This window comes from Cherax quadricarinatus, chromosome 42, assembly GCF_038502225.1.
Source record: "Cherax quadricarinatus isolate ZL_2023a chromosome 42, ASM3850222v1, whole genome shotgun sequence".
Classification (NCBI taxonomy): Eukaryota; Metazoa; Arthropoda; class Malacostraca; order Decapoda; family Parastacidae; genus Cherax; species Cherax quadricarinatus.
The window spans coordinates 6,449,815-6,455,814 of NC_091333.1; the positions used below are offsets into that span (position 1 = coordinate 6,449,815).

Here is a 6,000-nt window from a genome sequence, read left to right on the forward strand (position 1 = left end):
AGTGTTTCGTAGTGTGTCTGAAGTGTTTCGTAGTGTGTCTGAAGTGTTTCGTAGTGTGTCTGAAGTGTTTCGTAGTGTGTCTGAAGTGTTTTGTTGTGTTTTGTAGTGTTTTGTAGTGTTTTGTAGTGTTTTGTAGTGTTTTGTAGTGTTTTTGTAGAGTTATTTTAGTACTTTTGTAGTGTTTGTAGTGTTTTATATTGTTCTTGTAGTGCTTTTGTAGTTTTTGCAGTGCTTGTGTAGTAGTTTTTCTGCTGTGTTTGTTTAAGTGACTTTGTAGTGTTTTGGAAGCGTTTTGTAGTGTTTCTCTATTGTTTTCTAAGTGCTTATAAGTGTTTTTTGTAGTGCTGTTGTAGTTAATCAGTTCTTTCTTGTTACAATAACCAGCACTTGCTGTCACTCCTGTATTAACAAGAGTGAAAGTTCCTCTTGTCCTCCTCCTCCTCCTCCTCCTCCTCCTCCTCTCTGTTGTGAGTCTGGCTATCACTGGCTGTCAGCTCTGAGTCGATTCCTGTTTTCCGTTGGTCTGAGTTATAATTAGTTTCTGCTGTTATTCTGTAGAAGTTAAAATCAGCTCACACTGTCCCCTCTGGAGTTATATACTCCGTTACGGCCTGTTTGTTCTCTCTCTCTCTCTCTCTCTCTCTCTCTCTCTCTCTCTCTCTCTCTCTCTCTCTCTCTCAATTATATATCATATATAATTATTACCTCTCATTCGAGTCGATCATCTTGTGTTTGTACTGATTAGTAACACTGATACGATCGTCAGGGATCACACACATACACATACACACACACACAAAAAAAAAAAAAAACACAAACACATATGCAGTTCTCTGGAATCTTTATTGACAGCGTTTCGCCCAGTCAGTGGCCTTATAAAGACACACACACACACACACACACACACACACACACACACACACACACACACACACACACCAGGGGCCAGGAGGTATGACTCGATCCCTGCAACCACAATTAGGGGAGTACACACACACACACACACACACACACCAGGGGCCAGGAGCTATGACTCGATCCCTGCAACCACAATTAGGGGAGTACACACACACACATACACACACACACACACACACACCCACCAAGAAGCAAAGATAACTCGCCGAATCCTCTCCATTACTTCAAGAATTGCTCCAGAGTCTCCTACACTCCCAAGCTCGTGCCTCGCTGGCCTCGTGATAATGCTTTATAGGTCTCGATAGCTTATCACGTTCTCCATATAATATCCAACACCAGTAACATTACTTCCATATCCAGAAGAGCGTATATTACCTTTTCCAGACTCACGAATTGGACATAAGGTGTCGTCTCCTTTGTTCATGTTGCTCACTGATGGTTTGCTAATCAAGAGAGCCATCAAGACTGCATGCAACTAGGCATCACCAGTTACTGCGTGGTTTTAGGGAGGTTCGTAACGTAGTGGCGAGGTTGAACACACATCTGTTCTGTGATGATCGTTCTACCAGTAAACGTTATTAGTTGTGAGAAGGTCCTGCGTACTTTGGGCCAGTAGGCCTTTAGCAGTGCTCCTAGACTCCTATGTCCAAAGATTCTTACTTCAACCGCAGCACACCTAGCTTCGTACACCAAAACTCACTTCAGAGTCAGGGGTGTTTTAATCGCTTAAGTATTGCTTAAAGAAATTTAAAGCGCATACATATCTAGAGATGTGCTCACTCTGTATACACATCTAGAGATTTGCTCACTCTGCATACATATCTAGAGATGTGCTCACTCTGTATACACATCTAGAGATGTGCTCACTCTGTATACACATCTAGAGATGTGCTCACTCTGCATACACATCTAGAGATGTGCTCACTCTGCATACACATCTAGAGATGTGCTCACTCTGCATACACATCTAAAGATGTGCTCACTCTGCATACACATCTAGAGATGTGCTCACTCTGCATACACATCTAGAGATGTGCTCACTCTGCATACACATCTAGAGATGTGCTCACTCTGCATACACATCTAGAGATGTGCTCACTCTGCATACACATCTAGAGATGTGCTCATTCTGCATACACATCTAGAGATGTGCTCACTCTGCATACACATCTAGAGATGTGCTCACTCTGCATACACATCTAGAGATGTGCTCACTCTGCATACACATCTAGAGATGTGCTCACTCTGCATACACATCTAGAGATGTGCTCACTCTGCATACACATCTAGAGATGTGCTCACTCTGCATACACATCTAGATGGAGATATTCATCAGAAAATATACACATAGTATATATGTCTCTCAACACAAGCACTTGATCCGTACATCACTTTTCCAGAATAAATTCCTCTCACGCCACTGCAATCACACTTACGCTCTTTTCCTATCATTCTTTTGATTAAAAATTCAATACATTTTACGCGTTGTATTCAACACGTTTATATTCATGTAGTTCTTGCTCTCTTTATCTCTGTCCCTCTCTCTCCCTCTCTCTGTCTCTCTGTCTCTCCTCAGCTCCTCCACTTTTTCCAGATATTGGTCGTGACTGCTATAACGCCTCGACTTCCTCAGCGCTGAAGACAAAACAAACAAGATTTTTTCCCCTATCTTCACTTTATCTTTCAAACAATTGTGGTGATGGCGGAGAGAGAGAGAGAGAGAGAGAGAGAGAGAGAGAGAGAGAGAGAGAGAGAGAGAGAGAGAGAGAGAGGTCAATAACTAAGGTCAGAAAAGCACATTCTACAATCCACACACACATGCAGTCCAGCAAAATCCTTCATTGTGTACTAAAAACAGTGCTTGGGCGAAACGTATTCATTATAAAACCATCTTATCACACTGTCCTTGGGCAGGTGTTACCAACGTACCTAGAAAGAAATTAATACACAAAGGAACATAGGTATACGAGGTGCAGTGACGTGCATAGACAAGTCTGATAAATAACAATGATAGCTGCTAAACCTTTTTCAGGAGTTTATGTATTTTTTAGACGCTCATGACTTTTTAGACTCTCATGTCTTTTTTTTCAGACGCTCATGTCTTTTTTAAACGTTCATGACTTCTTTTAGACGCTCATGACTTTTTAGACTGTCATGCCTTTTTTGAGACGCTCATGTCTTTTTTAGACGCACAAGTCTATTTTTAGAAGCTCTTGTCTTCTTTCAGACGCTCATGACTTTTTAGGCTCTCATGTCTGTTTTTCAGACGCTCATGTCTTTTTTAAACGTTCATGACTTCTTTTAGACGCTCATGACTTTTTAGACTGTCATGCCTTTTTTGAGACGCTCATGTCTTTTTTTAGACGCTCAAGTCTATTTTTAGAAACTCATGTCTTCTTTTAGACGTTCATTTCTTTTTAAGAGGAGCGACTGACATGTCTGGTTAAGTTTTAAACGGTGGCTAAAGTAAGAGACAAGTGGAGACCCAAGAGTATAGAAGAGAAGTAAACCGAAAAACCTTAAATGAAAGAAGTGAAAGAAAGAAGGAACTTAAAAAGTTGGAGGAACGAACTTAAAGTTTAGTTATGTTGAGATAAGTGCCGAGGAGGATGCTGAGATAGCGACGAAAACAACGTAAGAACGCACAGCAGAGGTTTGGTTAGGTAAGGTTCGTCAGGAAACAGGACAAGTATTTCCTGATGCGGAGTCTTAGTTATGTGATGACTCGCAGCTGGAGCTTTTGGTCCTCTGATAGAGGCCTTCGCTGGCTTACCCCTTCAAAAATTTTAATTATGATTTCAACTTTTTTTTTTTTTTGCGTAGGGGAGGTCTCTGGTTACGGGAGTGAGCGGAGGCGAGTGGCGCCTCGAGATTTGGCGTGCTGTTGGCGTTGAAAGAATGGGGGGCATTTGTGAAGAAGCTTCAGGGGTAACCTGTAAGCCAGACACCCCTCGTTTTAAGACTAGTCTACCTACCTACCTACCTACCTACCTGCCTACCTACCTTCCTACTTACTTACCTACTTACTTACCAACCTACTAACCTACCTACTAACCTACCTACTTATCTATTTGCTAAGCTACCTGCTTACCTACCTACCTACTTACGTACCTACTTACCTACCTATCTACCTAACTACCTACTTACGTACCTACTTACCTACCAACTAACTACCTACCTACGTACTAAAACTATTAAAATTAAAAAAAAAAGGCCTTCAAAGGGCGAGTTTTAAATTTTTCTCGAATTTCTCACATTCGTTTTAAAAATCTCAACAACTGTACAAATATTTATATAGTAGAAAAAGTTCAGAACACTGGATCGTGTAAGGATTAATTTACAGATTTACGACTCCGTCGAAATAGAGCCATGAACCACACACCGCAGGGAAGGGGAGAAGAAGAGGAGATATGGTCACGACATAAAATATACATATATGTATATATGTGTATATATGTGTGTGTGTGTGTGTGTGTGTGTGTGTGTGGTGTGTGGTGTGTGTGTGGTGTGTGTGTGTGTGTGTGGTGTGTGTGGTGTGTGTGTGTGTGTGTGTGTCGTGCCGTATAGATAAAACCGATCAATTAACAAGAACTCATTTAAAATTAAGTCCTTTCTAAAAATTTTTCTTTTTTTTTTTTTTTTTTTTTTTTTTTTTTTTTTTCTTATACGTTTAGAGATATGTTTGTTTTTATTTTTTTTGTTTTTTTTTTTTTTTTTTTTATTTTTGTCATTTATGTTAATGTAAAAATTAATGATTTTGTACCAAAAGAACCTTAGAAAATTTACCTAACCTTATTATAACAAGCACAATTTAATTTAGCCTAATCCAACTAAATATATTTTAGATAAGTTTTCAATAATTTAATAATAAACAAACACAATGAAATATTTTGTTTTCTTTAGGTTCACAATTATTTTTGAGAAATTATTGCATAGATAAATTTTCATACACGGCTTCAGAAGAAGGTATGATCACTGTAAAGGTTTTCGAGGCTAGTTCACCGGACCCTGTAAGAACACTACGACTTTAGCGCTTTTTCCTATACATTAATAATAATAATAATAATAATAATAATAATAATAATAATAAAAAATTATTATTATTATTATTATTATTATTATTATTATTATTATTATTATTATTATTATTATTATTATTATTATTATTATTATTATTATATTCTTATTGCTGTTCTTCGTCTAATTATTATCATTACGTCGTAGTTTCAAAGAGAAAGCGCTAAACCCGAAGGATGGAAGTAATGGATGTGGGTCACTCAAAGGACAGCAACACTCACCTCTGTGCCGGTAGTGACTGTGTTGGCCAGTCACGGACACACAAACACTCACGAACACGCACACGTCCTTCTTCTGTTTTTTATCTTAAATTTCCTTGTTAATTTAAAATTCACAAAAAAATTACCTTTAGGAATATATATATATATATATATATATATATATATATATATATATATATATATATATATATATATATATATATATATATATATATATATATATATATAGGAAACGTAAGATTGAGAGGAAAACTGTTGCTACAAGTATGAACGTTGCTAGTATGAACGTTGCTATTGTGAACTGCTTGCAGGATGAACGTTGCTAGGATGAACGTTGCTAGAATTTTTAACGTTGCCATTAACGTTGCTTGGATAGAACGTTGCTAGTATGAACGTTGCTGATATGAACGTTGCTAGTATGAACGTTACAGTATGGGAACGTTGCTAGGATGAACGTTGCCAGAATGAACGTTGCTAGGATGAACTTTGCTAGGATAAACGTTGCTAGTATGAACGTTACTAGTATGAACGTTGCTAGTATGAACGTTGCTAGGATGAACGTTGCTAGAATGAACGTTGCTAGAATTAACGTTGCTTGGATGAACGTTGCTAGTATGAACGTTGCTAGTATGAACGTTGCTAGTATGAACGTTGCTAGTATGAACGTTGCTAGGATGAACGTTGCTAGAATGAACGTTGCTAGGATGAAAGTTGCTAGGATGAACGTTGCTAGGATGAACGTTGCTAGGATGAACGTTGCTAAGATGAACGTTAAGATAAACGT

General features: G+C 38.2%; 1 protein-coding gene across 1 annotated transcript in view; it reads right to left on the bottom strand.

Annotated features, from left to right (window-relative positions):
* Positions 1 to 5,338, bottom strand: part of LOC128695529 (zwei Ig domain protein zig-8-like) — a 136,093-nt gene extending 130,755 nt beyond the window's left edge. Inside the window, exon 1 of the mRNA XM_070093160.1 lies at positions 5,217 to 5,338. The gene's annotated coding sequence lies outside the window, so the exon portion shown is untranslated. The remainder of the gene's footprint in view (positions 1 to 5,216) is intronic.
* Between the last annotated feature and the right edge of the window lie 662 nt (positions 5,339 to 6,000).